This window comes from Pongo pygmaeus, chromosome 6, assembly GCF_028885625.2.
Source record: "Pongo pygmaeus isolate AG05252 chromosome 6, NHGRI_mPonPyg2-v2.0_pri, whole genome shotgun sequence".
Classification (NCBI taxonomy): Eukaryota; Metazoa; Chordata; class Mammalia; order Primates; family Hominidae; genus Pongo; species Pongo pygmaeus.
In genome coordinates, this window is record NC_072379.2 from 12,349,222 (window position 1) to 12,369,926 (window position 20,705).

The 20,705-nt window shown below is 47.8% G+C and overlaps 1 protein-coding gene and 1 pseudogene across 3 annotated transcripts in view; both read right to left on the reverse strand.

Moving 5' to 3' along the window:
• Nucleotides 1-20,705, reverse strand: part of LOC129041192 (NADPH--cytochrome P450 reductase) — a 71,471-nt gene that overhangs the window by 44,533 nt on the left and 6,233 nt on the right. Inside the window, exon 1 of one of the 3 annotated variants that reach the window (XM_054496556.2) lies at nucleotides 19,857-19,960. The exons of the other annotated variants lie outside the window; for them this stretch is intronic. The gene's annotated coding sequence lies outside the window, so the exon portion shown is untranslated. Of the gene's footprint in view, nucleotides 1-19,856; nucleotides 19,961-20,705 lie in introns of those variants that run through there. 3 annotated transcript variants of the gene reach the window in all.
• On the reverse strand, nucleotides 1,971-19,635 carry LOC129040874 (ribosomal protein uL30-like; annotated as a pseudogene).

Below are 20,705 nucleotides of genomic sequence, written 5' to 3' on the forward strand. Positions count from 1 at the left end.
CTGGACAGGTTACTTGACCTCCCAGGCCTCAGGTTTCTTCTCCATAAAGCAATATGGAGCTAGTCACCAAGGATCATCCTCAGCTCTAAAATTCTACACAGCTAGAGAAATACTTCTGGAATACGTGAACCATGTCCACGCTGTCTCGAGTCCATGCACGGTTCTTTTGGTAGACTACTCGGCGATCGTGTCACTGTACAGCATACTCAGGGCCTAAAGAGGCAGGAGAGGTTGCTTGCACCCAGAGGGAACCCAGGCTGTGGGATCTTAGGTTCCTGCATCTTTTTGGATTGCTTGTTTTAAGAGACACGGTCTCACTCTGTTACCCAGGGTGGAAAGCAGTAGCATAGTTCACTGTACCCTCATACTCCTGGCCTCAAGCCATCCTCCCACCTTAGCCTCCCAAGTAGCTGAGACTACAGGTATGCACCACCTCACCCAGCTAATTTTTTTAAAACTTTTATTTCTGTAGAGATGGGGTCTTGCTTGGTTGCCCAGGCTGGTCTCAAACTCCTGGGTTCAAGCAATCCTTGCACCTTGGCCTCCCAAAGTCCTGGGATTCCAGGTGTAAGCCAGCACACCCGGCCCCTGCATCTTTGTTGTTGATAGTGTTTGTCTTTTTTTGAGGCAGGATGACCCTCACCATTATGAGAGTGCCTACGTTTTTTTCTTTCTTTTTTTTGTTTTTTTTTTTTTTTTTTTGAGACGGAGCCTTGCTCTGTCGCCCAGGCTGGAGTGCAGTGGTGCGATCTCGGCTGACTGCAAGCTCTGCCTCCTGGGTTCACGCCATTCTCCTGCCTCAGCCTTCCGAGTAGCTGGGACTACAGGCACCTGCCACCACACCCGGCTAATTTTTTGTGTTTTTAGTAGAGACGGGGTGTCACCATATTAGCCAGGATGGTCTCAATCTCCTGACTTCGTGATCCACCCGCCTCGGCCTCCTAAAGTGCTGGGATTACAGGTGTGAGCCACCGCGCCCGGCCATGAGAGTGCCTACATTTTTTCAAAAGTCTCTCACCCATTTCTAATTGGCTGCTTTGAATCTGCGTAAATTGGGAAATCAGCTGCTTGTTAGCATGATACCTAAGATAAGAGTAAGCCAGGCACAGCGGCTCACGCCTGGAATCCCAGCACTTTGGGAGGCTGAGGCAGGTGGATCACCTGAGGTCAGGAGTTTGAGACCAGCCTGGCCAACATGGCAAAATCTCGTCGCTACTAAAAATACAAAAATAACTAGCCAGGCGTGGTGGCACGTGCCTGTAATGCCAGGTACTTGGGAGGCTGAGGCAGGAGAATCACTTGAACCCAGGAGGCGGAGGTTGCAGTGAGCCAAGATGACACCATTGCACTCCAGCCTGGGCAACACAGTGAGACTCCGTCTCAATAAATAAATAAATATAAAATAAGAGTAAAGAGGTGGGGAGCGTTGGCTCAGGTCTGTAGTCCCAGCTATTTGGGAGGCTAAGGCAGGAGATCACTTGAGCCCTGCAGGTTGAGGCTGCAGTGAGTATCACTGCACTCCAGCCTGGGCAACAGAGCAAGATCCCATCACTATATAATAAGAGTAAAGAGGGCCAGGTGCAGTGGCTCACGCCTGTAATCCCAACACTTTGAGAGGCTGAGGCGGGTGGATCACTTGAGGTCAGGAGCTCGAGACCAGCCTGGCCAACATTGGGAAACCCAGTCTCTACTAAAAATACAAAAATTAGCCAAGTATGGTGGTGCATCCCTGTAATTCCAGCTACTCTGGAGGCTGCTGAGGCAGGAGAATCACTTGCACCTAGGAGGTGAAGGTTGCAGTGAGCCAAGATCATGCCATTGCACTCCAGCCTGGGCAACAGAATGAGACTCTGTCTCGCAAAAAAAAAAGAAAAAGAGTAAAAGAGTAAAGAGGTTCTTTGAAGACTAGCATCTTCTGTATTTAAAAAAAAAAAAAAAAAAGGTTGTTGAGTAGGGCCTGTGGGGCCCTCTTATTCACAGACTTTGTGAAATCCATTCCAGAAACTGAGTTGCTTCCGGATTCTCAGATGTGCTGGAGATGTGCTCCGAAAGCCTTGCAGGCTACTGCTCTGAGCACTCCCACCAAAGAGGCCTGGAACCCGCACGAGGGCTCCGCTAGCCTGTGGGGCCCAAAGCACTAAGGATGCCAGGGAGTGCGAGGCAGGCAGGCTCCTAATCCCACAGAGCTTACAGTCTGGAAAGCCTCTAGACAATGTTCACGTACAAAAACGTCATGTCGAAGGACACGCCTCTGTCGCTCTTATGTCCACGCGTGCAGCAAACAGCTGAGGAGCACCAGCTGCATGCCAGGAACTGTGTGGGTTCAGGCAGGAGCGGACACACCAACCTTGCCCCAAGGTGCTCTCCTACTATGAGAAAGGGCAAATCTATCCCAACAATCACTGCTGCATGGGGAGGCCAGGCGCAGGGGAAATAGAGCTGGAAGGAAAAAGCAGGCATGACAGTCCGAAACAGTCAAGGAAGGGGCGCCCAGAGGCCAACATCTGGGCTGGATTGTGAAGAATGATCAGGGTCCATCAGTCAGATTAGGGGGATGAGCGAAGCTACCGATAGAGGAAGCGTGTACCAGAGCCTAGAACACGGGAAACTCGGGGTCTGGGGTAACTCAAGTGTGGTGCAATGGGATGTGTTTATATGTGGGGATGCATAGATGGCGAATAAGAGATAAGCATTCATTCATTCACTGAACAGGCTGGAGTCACCAAGGCTGGAGTGCAGTGGTGTGATCATAGCTCACTGCAGCCTCCAACTCCTGGGCTCAAGCAATCCTCTTCCCTCAGCCTCCTGAGTAGCTGAGACCATAGGCATGCACCACCATACCAGCTGATTTTTTAAATTTTTTTGTAGAGATGGGGTCTCACTAACTTGCCCAGGCTGGTCTCAAACTCCTAGGCTCAAGCAATCCTCCCACCTTGGTCTCCCAAAGTGCGGGGATAACAGGTATGAGCCACCACACTCGGCCGAGATAAACTTTTAAAAGAGACACCCAGATGAGTGCGTAAGGGCCTAGGGGCCTGTATGCCAGTCTAAGGTGTTTGGCCCCGGGGAAGCTGTTGAGGACAGGGCAAGGGGGTGATGTGATCAGAATGCAGCTACAGGAAGGTAATACTGTACAACGATGCCTGCACCCCTAATATCAATGCAGGCACGGGGCCTTGACCAAGGTATCCTGGAGAACATTCTCCACAGAAGATGGCCAAATGCTCCCAGCTGATGGCCTTTTCCCCACACAACAGGACTTAATTTAGAAACACATGACCAGCATGTGCCCGATGCAATGACGTGAAAGAGGAAGGCAGCTGCTGAGTCAGATCTGTGCAAGCGTGACTGGGGGACAGGGGGGACAGCAGGCGAACAGTGGGCATGACTCAGCACAAATCGAGCTGACCAGGCCCACAGGGGCTGATGCTGCAGCTGCAGCTCCCCGTGCCTGCTTCTAGCAGCATCTCTGTGGCCTCGGCTCCTTGGCTTGAATGCCAAGGGGGCAAGACCACAGCTCCCCTAAGCTCCTGGGCATTGCATGGATATAATCCAGCGTCAACATTAAAAGGTGGCACAAGGTGATTTACAGGCACAAAACTCTCCATAGGAGTTCATGCTGGTTCATCCTCCTGACCATCCCCACTTTTGCCTCAATTTTTTTTTTTTTGAGACAGGGTCTGGCTCTTGTCCCCAGGCTGGAGTGCAGTGGCACAATCTAGGCTCACTGCAACCTCCGCCTCCCACGTTCAAGCAATTCTCCCGCCTCAGCCTCCCAGGCAGCTGGGATTACAGGCACCCGCCAACATGCCTGGCTAATTTTTGTAATTTTTTTTTTTTTTTTCATAGAGACGGGGTTTCACCGTGTTGTCCAGGCTGGTGTCAAACTCCCAACCTCAAGTGATCCACCTGCCTTGGCCTCCCAAGTGCTGGGATTGCAGGCACGAGCCACCAAGCCTGGCTGATTGCCTCAATTAATTTTGAATAAAAATATAGAAAAGAGAAACAGAGGCCAGATGCGGTGACTCACACCTGTAATCCCAGCACTTTGGGAGGCCGAGGTGGGCGGATCACGAGGTCAGATAGAGACCATCCTGGCTAACACGGTGAAACCCCGTCTCTACTAAAAATACAAAAAAATTAGCCGGGAGTGGTGGCGGGCGCCTGTAGTCCCAGCTACTTGGGAGGCTGAGGCAGGAGAATGGCATGAACCCAGGAGGCGGAGCTTGCAGTGAGCCGAGATCGCGCCACTGCACTCCAGCCTGGGCGACAGAGCGGGTCTCCGTCTCAAAAAAAAAAAGAGAGAGAAACAGAGCGAGCCAGGGGTCTTGCTTTACTTTTCTCAAATTCTGGGCAGATCAGTTCTAAAGTCGGCTTCTGCCTCTAGCGCAGGGGTAACAGTCTGGAGAGATCACCTGGAGGCAATCAGAACGCCCCCCGCCCCCCAACGCCCTGTCCACACACGCATGTGTTACAATTCCTACAGCAAGTCCACGGCAGCAAGCCCACAGCATGGGCAGTGCTACTCCCTCCTCCTTTACCAAAATGAGAATGGGATGAGCCGAAGTCAACATGGCCTCCCCAAAAGGGAATGCCCACTAAGGATTCTTTAATAGAATTCCAAATGAGCTCCACATTGAACATCAAAGACAAACTGCAACAGTCAGAAAGTGGCTCTATGGCACAGTAGTCCCCAACACCCGTCACAAGAGAAACAGTAGGCCAGGCATAGTGGCTCACGCCTGTAATCTCAGCACTTCGGGAGGCCGAGACTGGAGAAGTGCTGAGGCCAGAGTTTCAGGACCAGCCTGGGCAACAAAGTGAGACCCCCCGCCCCATCTCAAAAAAAAAAAAAAATTATCCAGGTGTCGTAGCATGCACCTGTAGTCCCAACTACTCAGGAGGCTGAGGCAGAAGGATTACTTAAGCCCAGGAGTTAGAGGCTGCAGTGAGCCATGATGATTGTGTCATTGCACTCTAGCCTGGGTGACAGAGCAAGACCATCTCTCCAAAAAAAAGAGAGAGAAAAAAAAAGAAACAGTAAAGGCACTGGACAAGTTAATCCTAAGAAAAGAAGATTCACAGGTACTTGATCCCTTCTTTAGGTGGTCAGAAAACTGCCAAAGGGAAAGGCCTGGCATTCAGAAATAGGAGTGGTCACACAGGACACAGGTTTACATCCCCTCCAAGCAAAGACGTTCTAATAAAGAAGTCTGAACATAGAATGCGCTGTTGGGGGAGTGGCTCCCCATCATGGGAGATGTGTCACACAAGGCTGGGTCACAAGGACTTAATGACAGAAGGTGCCTGCACCCCAAGGGCCTGGGAACAGACCAACCAAATTAATGTTAATTAATCTGAGCTGGCTGATTGGTGACAATACCTGGTGAAAAATCCCAAGTGTCTGACCTGAGTTAATAAATACAGATCTCTGTCTTTGAAACACACACACACACACACACACACACACATACACACACACACACACACGAGCAGCCCTTGGAAAAAGGCAGGAAGGGAGAAGTACCAACCCTCTCAATTAAAAAACTGATCCCTCCAGCCAGGCACAGTGGCTCAAGCCTATAATCCCAGCACTTTGGGAGGCCGAGGGGGGCAGATCACCTGAGGTCAGGAGTTCGAGACCAACCTGGCCAACATGATGAAACCCTGCCCCTACTAAAAATACAAAAATTAGCTGGGCATGGTGGTGGGTGCCTGTAGTCCCAGCTACTTGGGAGGCTGAGGCAGGAGAATCGCTTGAACCCAGGAAGTGGAGGTTGCACTGAGCCGAGATAGCGCCATTGCACTCCCACCTCGGCCTCCCATAGTGCTGGGATTACAGGTGTAAGCCACCGCACCTGGCAGACAGTCATTAAATCTTAAAGCTCCCAAATAATCTCCTTTGACTCCATGTCTCACATCCAGGGCATGCTGGTGCGAAGGGTGGGCTCCCAAGGTCCTGGGCAACTCTGCCCTGGTGGCTTTGCAGGGTTCAACCCGAGGCTGCTCTCACAGCCTGTGGCTTTTCCAGGGACAAGTTGTAAGGTGCTGGTGGATCTACCATTCCGGGGTCTGGAGGACAGTGGCTCCCTTCCCACAGCTCCACTAGGCAGTGCCCCAGTGGGAACTCTGTATGGGGCCTCCAGTCCCACATTCCTCTCCTACCAGAGGTTCTCGGTAAGGGGTCTGCCCCTTTCCCAGGCTTTCCCATACATCCTCTGAAATCTAGGTGGAGGCTGCCAAGCCTCCCTCACTGTTGCATTCTGTCCACCCACAGGCTCACCACCACATTGAAGCCGCCAAGGCTCATGGCTTTCACCCTCTAGTTCAGCAGCCTGAGCTGTATCTGGGCCCCTTTGGGCCAAGGCTGGAAGCTGAATGGCCAGGGATATGAGGAGCAGTGTCCTGAGGCTGTCCCTGGCACTGGGTCTGAACCACAAAGCATTCTTCCCTCCTAGGCCTCCACAACTGTAATAGGAGGGGCTGCCGGGAAGGTCTCTGAAATGCCTTCAAGGCCTTTTTTTCCCCACAGTCTTGGCTATCAGCAATTGGCTCCTTTTTAAATGTGCAAATTGCTCTAGCAAGTGGTTGCTCCACAGCCTGCTTGAATTCTCTTGAAAAAGTTTTTTCTTTCTCTGTCACATGCCCAGCCTGCAAATTTTCCAAACTTACACTCTGCTTCCCTTTTAAATATAAACTCCCAACTATAAGTCATTTCTTTGCTCCCACATCTGAATGTAGGGTATTAAAAGCACCCAGGTCACCTCTTTTTTTGTTGTTGTTGTTCACTCTTTTGCCTCAGGTGGAAGCTGGATCTTGTTATGAGGGAACATTATACAAACCCAAACCAAACTGTGAGACATTGACAAAGACACGGCCTCACATTTTCAAAAATGTTAAGGCCAACATTAATGTTAAGATAAACAAAGACTGAGTGATCTAAGACACACACACACACACACACTCACACACACACTGAGGTCTTGGACCAGGAAAAAACATATTTTTTCTGATGTAAAATATATTAACGGCAAAATGTAAAGAAACTCTATGATTAGACAACACAGGATATCAATGTTAATTTCCTGCTATTGATCACTGTATTTTGCTTACCAAAAAAAAAAAAAAAAAAAAACTGTCCTTGCCTCGGAGAAAATACACACTGAAGTACTTAGGGGTAACCAAGTATCTTGGTTATATCTGCAACTCATTCTCAAATAGTTCAAGAAAAAATATATCTACACACACACACATTGATAAAGCAAATATGGTAAAATACTAACAATGGGGAAGTCTGGGTAAAGGGTGCTCAAGAATTGTTGGCACTGCTGTTGCAACTTTTTTGCAAATCTGAAGCTATTTCAAAACAAAAAGTTAAAATTAAATACAGTTCAAGAGACCTACTGAGGCTGGGTGCGGTGGCTCACGCCTGTAATCCCAGCACTTTGGCAGGCCAAGGCAGGTGGATCACCTGAGGTCAGGAGTTAGAGACCAGCCTGGACAACATGGTGAAACCCCCATCTCTACTAAAAATACAAAAAAATTAGCCAGGCGTGGCGGCAGGTGCCTGTAATCTTGGCTGCTCCAGAGGCTGACGCAGGAGAATCACTTGAACCTGGGAGTCAGAGGTTGCAGTGAGCCGAGATTGTGCCATTGCCCTCCAGCCTGGGCAACAAGAGCGAAACTCCACTCAAAAAAAAAAAAAAAAAAAAAAGCAGAGAGACCTATTGTATAACATGCTGACTATCGTTAGTAGCAATGTGTTGTACTCTTGAAGACTGCTAAGAGTAGATTTTAAGTGTTCTCACCACAAAAAAAGGTGTGAGGTAATACATATGTTAATTAACTCAATTTAGCCATTCTACCAGACTTCAAAACAATATGCCATACACTATAAATATATACAACTTTGTCAATTAAAAAATTTAAAAGCATGTTTAGTGAAGAAAATGTGCTACATTTTAAAACATAAAATTAAAGAAAACATAATCCAAACTCTTATTTGGCTTCATTCTACCAGTTTTTTACATGTATATTACAGGACATACTTTTCTTTTTTTTTTTTTTTGAGATGGAGTCTCGCTCTGTTGCCCAGGCTGGAATGCAGTGGTGCCATCTCGCTCAGCTCACCGCAACCTCTGCCTCCCGAGTTCAAGCGGTTCTCCTGCCTCAGCCTCTCGAGTAGCTGGGATTACAGGTGCCTGCCACCATGCTCGGCTAATTTTTGTATTTGTAGTAGAGACGGGGTTTCACTATGTTGGCCAGGCTGGTCTCAAACTCCTGACCTCGTGACCCACCCACCTCGGCCTCCCAAAGTGCTGGGATTACAGGTGTGAGCCACTGTGCCCAGCCATGTTTTTAACATGATTGGTTTTATACTACATATAATTTTGTTCTACTTCTTTTCATATATTAAATTGTGAACATTTTCTCGTTATAAATTCTCAAATGTCATATTTTCACTATTACAATGTCAAGTTACAGTGCATTTTCTAGTACAGAAAAAAGAAAAAAATTAAAATTGTTTTAAGAAAAAGTCATGAAAAACAGGATTGATATATTTTCAACATAAGTCTTTGTAAGCCACTGATAAGTTCCTTAAAATAGAAATTCTGGCCCAGGCACAGTGGTGCATGCCTGTAGTCCCAGCACTTTGGGAGGCCGAGGCAGATCACTTAAGCTCAGGAGTTCAAGACTAGCCTGGGCAACACAACAAATCTCTGTTTCTACAAAAAAAATACAACAATTAGTTGGGCGTGTTGGTGCACACCCACAGTTCCAGCTACTTGGGAGGCTGAGGCATGAGAATCACTTGAACCTGGGAGGCGGAGGTTGCAGTGAGCCAAGATCGCGCCACTGCACTCCAGCCTGGGCGGACAGAGCCAGAATTTGTCTCAAAAAAAAATAATTTCTAAATTTGTCTTAGAAATATTTCTGAATCAAAGGGAATAAATATTTTTAAGGTCCCTGACTTACTGTCAAATTATTTTTCAAAAAGCAATTTATTTTTAAATTCTAGAATTTAAACACATGCCGTGAATATCCAAGCACAGGTCACAGAGATGACCTAGAGTTGGTGCTCAGTACACTTTTTTTTTTGAGACCAAGTCTTGCTCTATCGCCCAGGCTGGAGTGCAGTGGTGCGATCTCAGCTCAGTGCAACCTCCGCCTCCCGGGTTCAAGCGATTTTCCTGCCTCAGCCTCCTGAGTAGCTGGGATTACAGAGCGTGCACCACCATGCCCAGCTACTTTTTGTATTTTTAGCTTCACCATGTTGGCCAGGCTGGTCTTGAACTCCTGACCTCAAGTGATCTTCCCACTTCTCTGCAACATTTCTCTGCAGCTCTTCCTCTTCAAGGCACACTGCTAAGCTGAAGAGACAGGAGCAATTCCACAAAGCACTGTGTGCACAGAGGCCTAGCAGCAGGTGGAAGGATGAAAGCTGAAACACAGGAATTAATAAGCACTTAAGGGAGGCCATGACACCTGTGCCCCAGCAGGGAGGGCAAACTGAATCGAGTAGTGGCCTCTGCTTTTCTGGTGGAAGACACATCTTTATTCCTTACCAAAATAAACAGAACAGATGGCGGAAGCCGGTTCATGTGTGGGTGAGTCTGGTAGTGGTTAAGGAGAGCTTCCTGATGGAAACGACTCAAAAGGGAAAGAGACAGAATGGGGAAGAGCACACACCAAGGCCAGAAGGGAAAATAGGGTGACAGCTTTAAAAGGAAAAACAGGCCGGGTGCGGAGGCTCACACCTGTAATCCCAGCACTTTGGGAGACCGAGGCGGGAGGATCGCTTGAGGACAGGAGTTTGAGACTAGCCTGTCCAACATGGTGAAACCCGGTCTCTACTAAAAATACAAAAAAATTAGCTGGGCGTGATGACAGGCACCTGTAATCCCAGCTACTCGGGAGGCTAAGGCAGGAGAATCTCTTGAACCTGGGAGGTGGAGGTTGCAGTGAACCAAGACTGCACCATTGCACTATAGCCTGGGTGAGAGAGGGAGACTCTGTCTCAAATAAATAAATAAATAAATACATAAATAAAAAAAAATAAAATCACACAATAAGTGGCCCTTTGTAACTGGCTTCTTTCACTTAGAATAATGTCTTCAAGGTCCATCCACGTTGTAGCATGCATCAGCCCTTCATTTCTCTTCATGCCTGAGTAACATTTCATCGTATGGATATACCACATTTTGTTTATCCATTCAATGGGTGATGGACACTTGGATTGTTTCCTTTTGGGGGCTGTTATAAATATTGTTGCTGGACAGGCACAGTGGCTCATGCCTGTAATCCCAGCACATTGAGAGGCTGAGGTGGGAGGATCAATTGAGGCCAGGAGTTTGAGACCAGCCTGGGTAACATAGTGAAACCCCATCTCTACAAAAAATTAAAAAAATTATTGAGGTGTGGTGGTGCACACCTGTAGTCCCAGCTAGTCAGGAGGCTGAGGTTAGAGGATCACTTGAGCCCAGGAATTGGGGGCTACAGTGAGATATGATCCCAATACTACACTCCAGCCTGGGTGACAGAGCAAGACCCTGTCTTTAAAAAATAAATACATAAGGGCCAGGCAAGGTGGCTCATGCCTGTAATCCCAGCACTCTGGGAGGCCGAGGTGGACGGATCACCTGAGGTCGGGAGTTGGAGACCAGCCTGACCAACACGGAGAAACCCTATCTCTACATTTACACTGTTGGTGGGACTGTAAACTAGTTCAACCATTGTGGAAGTCAGTGTGGCGATTCCTCAGGGATCTAGAACTAGAAATACCATCTGACCCAGCCATCCCATTACTGGGTATATACCCAAAGGACTATAAATCATGCTGCTATAAAGACACATGCACACGTATGTTTATTGCAGCATTATTCACAATAGCAAAGACTTGGAAGCAACCCAAATGCCCATCAATGATAGACTGGATTAAGAAAATGTGGCACATATACACCATGGAATACCATGCAGCCATAAAAAAGGATGAGTTCATGTCCTTTGTAGGGACATGGATGAAACTGGAAATCAGCATTCTCAGTAAACTATCGAAAGAACAAAAAACCAAACACCGCATATTCTCACTCATAGGTGGGAATTGAACAATGAGAACACATAGACACAGGAAGGGGAACATCACACTGTGGGGTGGGGGGAGGGGGGAGGGATAGCATTAGGAGATATACCTAATGCTAGATGACGAGTTAGTGGGTACAGCGCACCAGCATGGCACATGTATACACATGTAACTAACCTGCACATTGCGCACATGTACCCTAAAACCTAAAGTATAATAAAAAAAAAAAATTACAAAATTAGACGGGCGTGGTGGCGCATGCCTGTAATTCCAGCTACTTGGGAGGCTGAGGCAGGAGAATCACTTCAACCTGGGAGGTGGAGGCTGCAGTGAGCCGGGATCGTGCCACTGCACTCCAGCCTGGGTGACACAGCGAGACTCCGTCAGTATAAACGTTTTCTATTTCCTTGTTTACATTTATTTATTTATTTTATTTATTTATTTTTAGACAGGGTCTTGCTCTGTTGTCCAGGCTGGAGTGCAGTGGTGCAATCATAGCTCACCACAACCTCTACCTCCCAGGATCAAGTGATCCTCCCACCTCAGCCTCCCGAGTTGCTGGGACTACGGGCGCACACCACTACGCCTGGCTAGTTTCTGAATGTCTCTAAAGCAAGGGTTAGTACCCTTGGTTCTTAAGAAAAAGCACTCAGAATTGCAGAAGAGAGAAAGGCCTGCCTAGTCTACACAGCATTGTGTTTACTGCAGGCTCACTAAGGAGAAGCCAAGCAATGCAACCAATGTTCACTCAGTACCTACTATGTGCCAAGCACCCTGGCTAGGCCCTTTCTACAATTTCTTTTGATTCATATGATAAACCTGTTTAGAGAAATATTATTTCACCCATTTTATAGACTCAGATTCAAAGCTCTAAGAACCAAGCAAATTACTGAAATTCCCACAACTTACAGAGGGAGATTTAAAGACCTTGTGGGACCCTCTCTGTCACTTCTTGTTGCAACCCTAGACAAGGAAGGGGTGACTCAACTCCTGGCTCACAATGGTCTTGGTGGTTCTCATGCTGGCTACTGTCACCCCACATTCAGCTAGTAGTGGGCTGTGCCATTCAGCAAAAACTGAGTTTCTACTAGTGCATAGAGGACCACGGAGTCACAGGGGGTGCTCTGGGCGACAGCTTCACCCACAGAACAGGTCTTGGTCAGTGGCTTCCTTCGGTCCAACAAGTGGTTTCAAAGCAGCTCTTCCACAGACTGACAGGGAACAATGGTACTAATGAGACAGACAGGCCAGATGGCCCCTGGGCTGAGGCCTCAGAGGGCACCGTATTGGTCATTCCCTCCCCAGCGTTGCTTGTGTTTCACCTTGACGTTCGGTCATTGCTATGCATTTAAGGCTGGTGTCAATCAAATGTGTATTGAGGCCGGGCGCGGTGGCTCACACCTGTTATCCCAGCACTTTGGGAGGCCAAAGTGGGAAGATCACTTGAGGTCAGGAGTTCAAGACCAGCCTGGCTAACATGGTGAAACTAAAAATACAAAAAGTAGCTGGGCATGGTGGTGCACGCTCTGTAATCCCAGCTACTCAGGAGGCTGAGGCAGGAAAATCGCTTGAACCCGGGAGGCGGAGGTTGCACTGAGCTGAGATCACACCACTGCACTCCAGCCTGGGTGATACAGCAAGACTCGGTCTCACAAAAAAAAAAAAAAAAAAAAAAAAAAGTGTACTGAGCACCAACTCTAGGTCATCTCTGTGACCTGTGCTTGGATATTCACAGCATGTGTTTAAATTCTAGAATGTGGGCAGTAGGGTTACTAAAAACCCACAACATGAACAGGTCAGTAATAATTAGATCCCATCGCTATGGTGACTAAAGGACGGTCATGCAGTGTCTATAAAAGCAACATAATTATTACACCATTTACAAGATTGCCCATACAGAGCTTTCTATTGCCCCACGTTGTCTTACAAGGAAGACAAAAATCCTTTGGTGCTGGCCTGACATCGTACTATGCCTGCTGCTTGAGACAGGTACACTAGGTTACCCAAGATGCTCCTTTAGACTGAGGGCTTAATGCTCCATTTGTCAGACACCACCAAGAGAGCTGCGTACTTGACTGCAGCCAGCTGTGAGCCACGGCTCTGCTGCACCCGCTGGGGCTTCCTGTTAGAAAAGAGACCCACCACATCACACAGTACACCTGCATGAGAGGCTAGAGGGAAAGCCCTCCAGGCCACAGCACTAGAAAAAAGTCCTCCTGGGCAGTGACCCACATCGCATGGCTTCAAGCTGAACTCTAAGCAACGTCTAGTGTGGGCAGGGTGACTATGCTAGGCCCTTGGCCTCCATAAGGTGACTCAGTGGTTCAAGCAGGTTTTTCGCTTGTCATTCCACCATCTCAATGTACAACTTCTGGGGCCGTCCTGATGGCAAGAAGATTGTTGGAGGGCCCGGCCCTGGCTCTTAAATGCTTCCATCCAGAAGTGACATACGTGACTTCCTCTCACAGACCATTACCCGAAGTTAATTTCGAGACGGCTTAGAAATGTGTGGGAGCCCAGAAACACGCAGTCAACATATGTCTGCTGCAGGTGTCCAGGACTAGCTCAAAGTGACAGAGAAACTGGCGGCACAACTGGTGGGAGTCTAGTTGCTCAAGAACTCATGACCTATAAACCTGATTTTTAAAAACTGAGATAGAAGCCAGGCGCAGTGGCTCACACCTGTAATCCCAGTACTTTGAGAGGCCGAGGCGGGTGGAACACAAGGTCAGGAGTTCGAGACCAGCCTGGCCAACACAGTGAAACCCTGTCTCTACTAAAAATACAAAAATTAGCTGGGTATGGCAGTGTGTGCCTGTAATCCCAGCTACTTGGGAGGCTGAGGCAGGAGAATCACTTGAACCCAGGAGGTGGAAGTTGTGGTAAATGGAGATTGTTCCACTGTACTCCAGCCTGGGCAACAGAGCAAGACTCCGTCTCAAAAAAAGAAGACTGGGAGCAGTGAGTGGCTCATGCCTCAGGCCGAAGAGGGCAAGATCACTTGAGGTCAGGAGTTCCAGACCAGTCTGGCCAACATGGTGAAACCCCGTCTCTACTAAAAATACAAAAATTAGCTGGGCATGGTGGTGGGCACCTGTAATCCCAGCTACTCGGGAGGCTGAGGCAAGAGAATCACTGGAACCCGTGAGGCAGAGGTTGCAGCGGGCTGAGATTGGGCCACTGCACTCCAGCCTGGACCACAGAGCAAGAGTCAGTCTCCAAAAACAAAAAACAAACAAAAAAAAACCAAAAAAACTGAGACAGAATTCACACACCATAAAATTCATCATTTTAAAGTGTAAAATTCAGTGGTTTTCACTATATTCACCCACTGTGCAAGCATCACCACTACCAGATTCCAGAGCATCTTCATACCCCCAAAAGGAAATCCCACACTCATCAGCAGTCACTCCCCGCTCCTGACCTGGTTTTTGGGGTTTTTTTTTTTTTGAGACAGGGTCTCACTCTGTCAGCCAGGCTGCTGTACAGTGGTGTGATGACAGCCCAGCCTCCTGCGTTGCTGGGACTACAGGCACCCACCACCAAGCCCCGTTAATTTTTTGTATTTTTTGTTAAGATACGGGGTTTTGCCATGTTGCCCAGGTTGGTCTCGAACTCCTGGGCTCAAGACATTAGCCCGCCTCAATCTCCCAAAGTGCTGGGATTACAGGTGTGAGCCACCAAGCCTAGCCCTGATTTGTTTTTAACTAATGAACAGTGTTTTAACACTGCTCTGACATACAGGAGCTGTAATTATCACAAAGGTTAAAGGACCTTGTCCTACATCAGGGAACTGATAAATGGTGGAACCAGGATTCAAACCCAGACCAACTGTCTCCAGAGCTATTCTATCCACCATCTGTCTGCCCTTCAAGACCTTTTTAGGACACGGCAAAGTTACAGGTAGACACAGCCTCACTGAATGACCTGGGGTTCATTTTGCAGCTGACATCCTGGCCATATCATCAGATGACAGCATTGCCCAAGATGGAATAATCCCTGCAGAAGGACACAGGATTGGTCTCGTGTCTGGGTGGAGCCATCCTGCACCCCTGTAACCCTGGTGCTCATACTTAGCATAACATGAGTGCTCAATATTTGTTTTTGTTTTTTTTGACACAGAGTTTCGCTCTTGTTGCCCAGGCTGGATGGAATGCAATGGCGCAACCTCAGCTCACCACAACCTCTGCCCCCCGGGTTCAAGCGATTCTCCTGCCTCAGCCTCCCAAGTAGCTGGGATTACAGGCATGCGCCACCACGCCCGGCTAATTTGTATTTTTAGTAGAGACACGTTTCTCCATGTTGGTCAGGCCGGTCTCAAACTCCTGACCTCAGGTGATCTGCCCACCTTGGCCTCCCAAAGTGCTGGGATTACAGGCGTGAGCCACCATGCCCGGCCGGCACTCAATATTTGTTTGTTGAATGACTAAATGAACAGAATCTCCCAGACCAGAGTCAATGCTTCTCCCTCAATGGCACAGCACACTGGCCCTTCAGCCAGGAGCATCGGAACAGAGCCGTGCTGCTTTCTAAGACCTCTTGGCTCTGCCTGAAATCACCTACTAAAGGGCAAGAAACCAAGCCAAGCTTTTCAAATATCACAGGAAAAATAACAGGGGGCCAGGTACAGTGGCTCATGCCTGTAATTCCAGCACTGTGGGAGGTCAACAGGAGGATCGTTTGAGCACAGGAGTTTGAGATCGGCCTGGGCAACATAGCAAGACCCCATCTCTGCAAAAAGAAAGAAAGAAAAACTAGCCAAGCATGGTGGCATGTGCCTGTAGTCCCAGCTACTTGGAAGGGCTTAAGGAGTTTGAGATTGCAGTGAGCAATGATCCTGGGTGACAGAGCAAGTGTCCTGCCTTTAAAAAAAAAAAAGAGAGAAAAGAAAAAGAAAAAAAAGCAGGACACTGTACGTGGGAGGTGGTACTAAGAGCTTCAGAATCTTCACTTTGGACTGGCTGCCTCTCACTCTGGCACAAGATCGCTCCTCACTCTGCCAGATTCTCAAGATTCACTCCTGCCTGCTAAAATAATCGCTCTGATTCCATTCTCTTGCTCACACCTCCCAAAGAACTGCCCTTACAGAATTTACAACTGAGCCTGAACCTCTCAGCCTCTTACCTAGATGGGACCCAGAAAGGGTCACCTGTGGGAACACTCGTGTTCTTGAAAACAGCACCTCCACCCGGGCCCAGGCCAACATCATCTTTCATCTTGTTGGTCTTTTCCACACACAAGAGTAGTCCCAGCACCTCGAAGAGAGCTTGGCACATACATGGCGCTCTACAAATACTTGCTGAGTACACGGGCTGCTGACCATTGCTTTATTCAATGATCCTCGTGTAAAGGCCCAGGGAAAAGCACTTTTTTAAAAAAAATTTAAGAGATGGGGTCTTGCTCCATCACCCAGGCTGCAGTGTAATGGTGCAATCACAGCTTACTACAGCCTTGAACTCTCAGGCTCAAGCGATCGTCCTGCTTCAGCCTCTTCAGTAGCTGGGACTACAGGTGCACACCACCATGCCTGGCTAATTTTTTAAATGTGTATTTTCTTGTCGAAGGGACAGGGTCTCTCTCTCTCTCTCTTGCCCAGGCTGGTCTCAAACTCCTGGCCACAAGTGATCCTCCTGCCTCAGCCTCCCAGAGTGCTGTGACTACAGACATAAGCCATCCCGCCCAGCTGAAAAATACTAACGAGAAACTGGTCGGCTTCCTTTTTCCAGTAATGCTTGCTATGTAACCCCATCCTTCTTTGCCTTGGCATCTAGGAAGCTCTGGGCAGAGCTGTGTGCTCAACCACAAGAGCTTCCCTGGACTGCTTTTTGACACCATCACCTCCCAGAGTCCTTTCCTCAATTACTAGGCTCTCAGCTTTCAGTTCCCCCTCTGGTTTTTGGTTTGGTTGGGGAAAGCATGGAACGTGAAATTCAACAAACTCACAACCCAGTTGAGCTACAAAAGGCCAACAGACCTTGGTTCAAAACCTAGATATGCCACCTATGCACTCTCGGATCCTGGGCACACGATTTATCACAGTCCATCTCCGGGATGACCATCCTCACAGTGCTACGTTGGTTACATGAGACAGAAACACCCAGCGCAGACATTCAATGGTTACACTCAACTCCTTTTATTTTCGTTAGAATTTTCTATTATTTATTTATTTGGGGAATTTTCTATTTTTCGTTTATTACTGTATATTTTGAGATGGGGTCTCACTCTATCACCCAGGTTGGTGTGCAGTGGTCTGATCATGGCTCACTGCAGCCTCAACCTCCCTGGGCTCAGGTGATCCTCCCACCTCAGCCTCCCGAGTAGCTGGGATGACAGGTGCACACCACCACACCCAGCTAATTTTTAAACACCGATGTTTAAAAACACTAATTTTTAAATAGAGATGGTGTTTTGCCATGTGGTCCAGGATGGTCTTGAATTCCTGGGCTCTAGTGATCCGTCCACCTCAGTCTCCCACAGTGCTAAGATTATAAGCATGAGCCACTGCACCAGGCCCTAGAATTTTTAAAATAAACAAATTTATTCACGTCTTCAGCATCCAGGTAACTGATCTAGAAAGATTTAGAAAGAGTCAGAATATTCTTCTTCAATTATAAAATGATTACTTAATAAATTATCAACTACAGAAGGAACTTGAGACACAATTTTTCTTTTCTTTTTTTTTTTTTTTTTTTTTGCAAAGACAAGTGAGCATTTATTTTTGTGCCTTTCTTCCTATCTATATTTCAAGTCTTTTTCAAGGCCCCAGGAATCTCTGGATTCAATTATGTCCCCGGACTTGGTCGACTGCTGCAGGAATCTTAGGGAGCCTTATACAAATGCTAGAGTTACTCATTTACCAACATTAAACCCTAGGATAGAAGATGCAACAAAGCAGGACTCCTTTCTCCACGAAATGTGATTTCAGACGAGGCAGCAGCCAATGTAGAAAATGCTGGAATTTTTCCTTGGAACTGGACTGTGATGAGAAGTTCCTGCCATGAACGTAAGCTACTGTCTTTTCTTTTTTCTTTTTTTTTTTTTTTGAGATGTAGTTTCACTCTTGTTGCCCAGGCTGGAGTACAAAGGTGCGATCTTGGCTCACCACAACCTCCGCCTCCCAGGTTCAAGCGATTCTCCTGCCTCAGCCTCCCGAGTAGCTGGGATTACAGGCGTGTGCCACCACGCCCAGCTAATTTTTGTATTTTTAGTAGAGACGGGGTTTCTCCATGTTGGTCAGGCTGGTTTTGAACTCCCGATCTCAGGTGATCCACCCGCCTCAGCCTCCCAAAGTGCTAGGATTACAGGCGTGAGCCACCGGGCCTGGCCAGCCACTGTCTTTCCTTTGACCCTTCCTTTCCAGTTTTTGAAGATAAAGCAGGAAATAATCTTCTCTGAAGATACTTGATAAAAATTCCGCCCCACCCCCCGCCCCCAAAAATAACACAAGCTTCCGGTTCATTGATAAAAATTTACTGTAGTTTGGCACCTGGCTGTAGTTCAGCTGGCAGATGAGCAGATTGATGCACACACTCCAAGGAGATGGAGGTGTGCCAGTCTCCTTCAGGAAGTGCACTCTATTTTTAGTAGCATGACGAGCCACTGAGAGGTGGAAAGGGGACAAGAACCATGAGATCTCCTGGAAATGCTTCCTTGGGAAGGTCTTCCAAGCAAATGACACCAAACTTTCCCAGGTGCTCCTCAATCACTGTGTTGTCAGAGGGATGGTCTTATTCTTGACCTTGCTTGTCTATGTTTCAAAATAAGTTCCCGGACAGATTTCAGATTTGGAAATGCCCAGGTCACATAAGGTTACATACTATACGCTGCATTTTTAGGTTCTGGGGGGTGACTTTTACAAAGACACCACTAAAAATTTTCTTTAGGTGAAGTCTTGCAATGGTTCTCTGCACCAGTAAACTCACACCATCAGTCCTTTCCATGTGTACAACAAAGGCCAAGGAATGTTTATCTGGTGATTCCAAGGCATGAGGTTTTATTTCTAGTCGTCTGAGACGCACCTTGTCATGTTTCCGCTGCCAGGAATCATGTAGGAATGATTCCAGTCGTTTAAACCTGAGCCCTTTTCCTTTCCTCTGCTCCTCCTTTGCCAAAAGTGCCTGCTTTGACTGCGTGGCTTTGAGGCCTTGATAAGCCTTCTGCTTTTAGGAGATTTTCTGGAGCCAAAGGGATTTTTCCTTGCTCCTGCTTTGCCATCTTTCTAGTGTTGCAGCTACTGAACATGCGCAACCCCACCACTGACATAAAATTTTATACCTGGATGGAAAACTAAAGTCCTACCAAAAGTTCCTACTGTACCTTGGAATAATCTTCAAAAGTACAGACCAGGCCAGGTGCAGTGGCTCATGCCTGTAATTCCAGCACTTCGGAAGGCCGAGGCGGGCAGACTGCTTCAGGCCAGACATTCAAGACTAGCCTGGGCAACATGGTGAAACTCCATCTGTACTAAAATTACAAAAAATTAGCCAGGCGTGATGGCGCACACCTGTAATCCCAGCTACTCAGGAAGTTGAGGCATGAGAATTGCTTGAACCCAGGAGGCAGAGGCTGCAGTAAGCCGAAACTGTGCCACTGCACTCCAGCCTGAGTGACAGAGTGACAGGCTCTGTCTCAAAAAAAAAAAAAAAAAAAAAAAAAAAATACAGGTCAGACCCAGTTTTGACATCTGAGCTCAGTCAATATGCAGAAGAAAGCTCAGCAGTAAACTTGGGGGACAGAAGCCATATTTATTCATTCATCCATTCATCGAAGTACCTACCTTATGCCTGGCGTTGTTCTATGCCCCAGCTTACACTCGCAGAAATGATAGGGAGGTTCCCTGTTCTCAACTGAATTCACCTTCTAGTCCACCCGTATTGCCACTAGGGAGGGGAGAATTAGACACCTTTTATTAAGTCACTGTTTATCCTTTATGAAAGCAGATGGAGAAGAAAACATGCAATAAGACAGTGACAGTGACAGGGCACAGTGGCTCATGCCTATTATCCCAGCACTTTGGGAGGCTGAGCTGGGTGGACCACTTAAGGCCAGGAGTTTGAGACTGGCCTGGCCAACATGGTGAAACCCTGTCTCTACTAGAAATACAAAAATTAGCTAGGTGTGGAGGCACGTGCCTGTAGTGCCAGCTACTCGGGAGGCTGAGGCAGGAGAATCACTTGAACCTGACAGGCAGAGGTTGCAGTGAGCCAAATCGTGCCACTGCACTCCAGTCTGGGCGAAGAGCAAGGAGGGGTGACCAAAGCAGGGTTCCAAGATCAACTAGCAATGGTACCATGGACAGATCTTGGGACGTGGTTGGGAGGGGAAGAGAGGGAGAATTACGGGTCAATTAAGGGTCAGTGCAGCAGGAAGTGACAAGGGGCTACAGTAAGACCACAGCAGTGGAAAGAGATTTAAAGGGCCGGGCGTGGTGGCTCACGCCTGCTGTAATCCCAGCACTTTGGGAGGCTGAGGCAGGCAGATTGCCTGAGGTTAGGAGTTCGAGACCAGCCTGGCCAATACAGTGAAACCCTGTCTCTACTAAAAATACAAAAATTAGCTGGGAGCGGTGCCGCGCGCCTATAATCCCAGCTACTTGGGAAGCTGAGGCAGGAGAATCACTTGAACC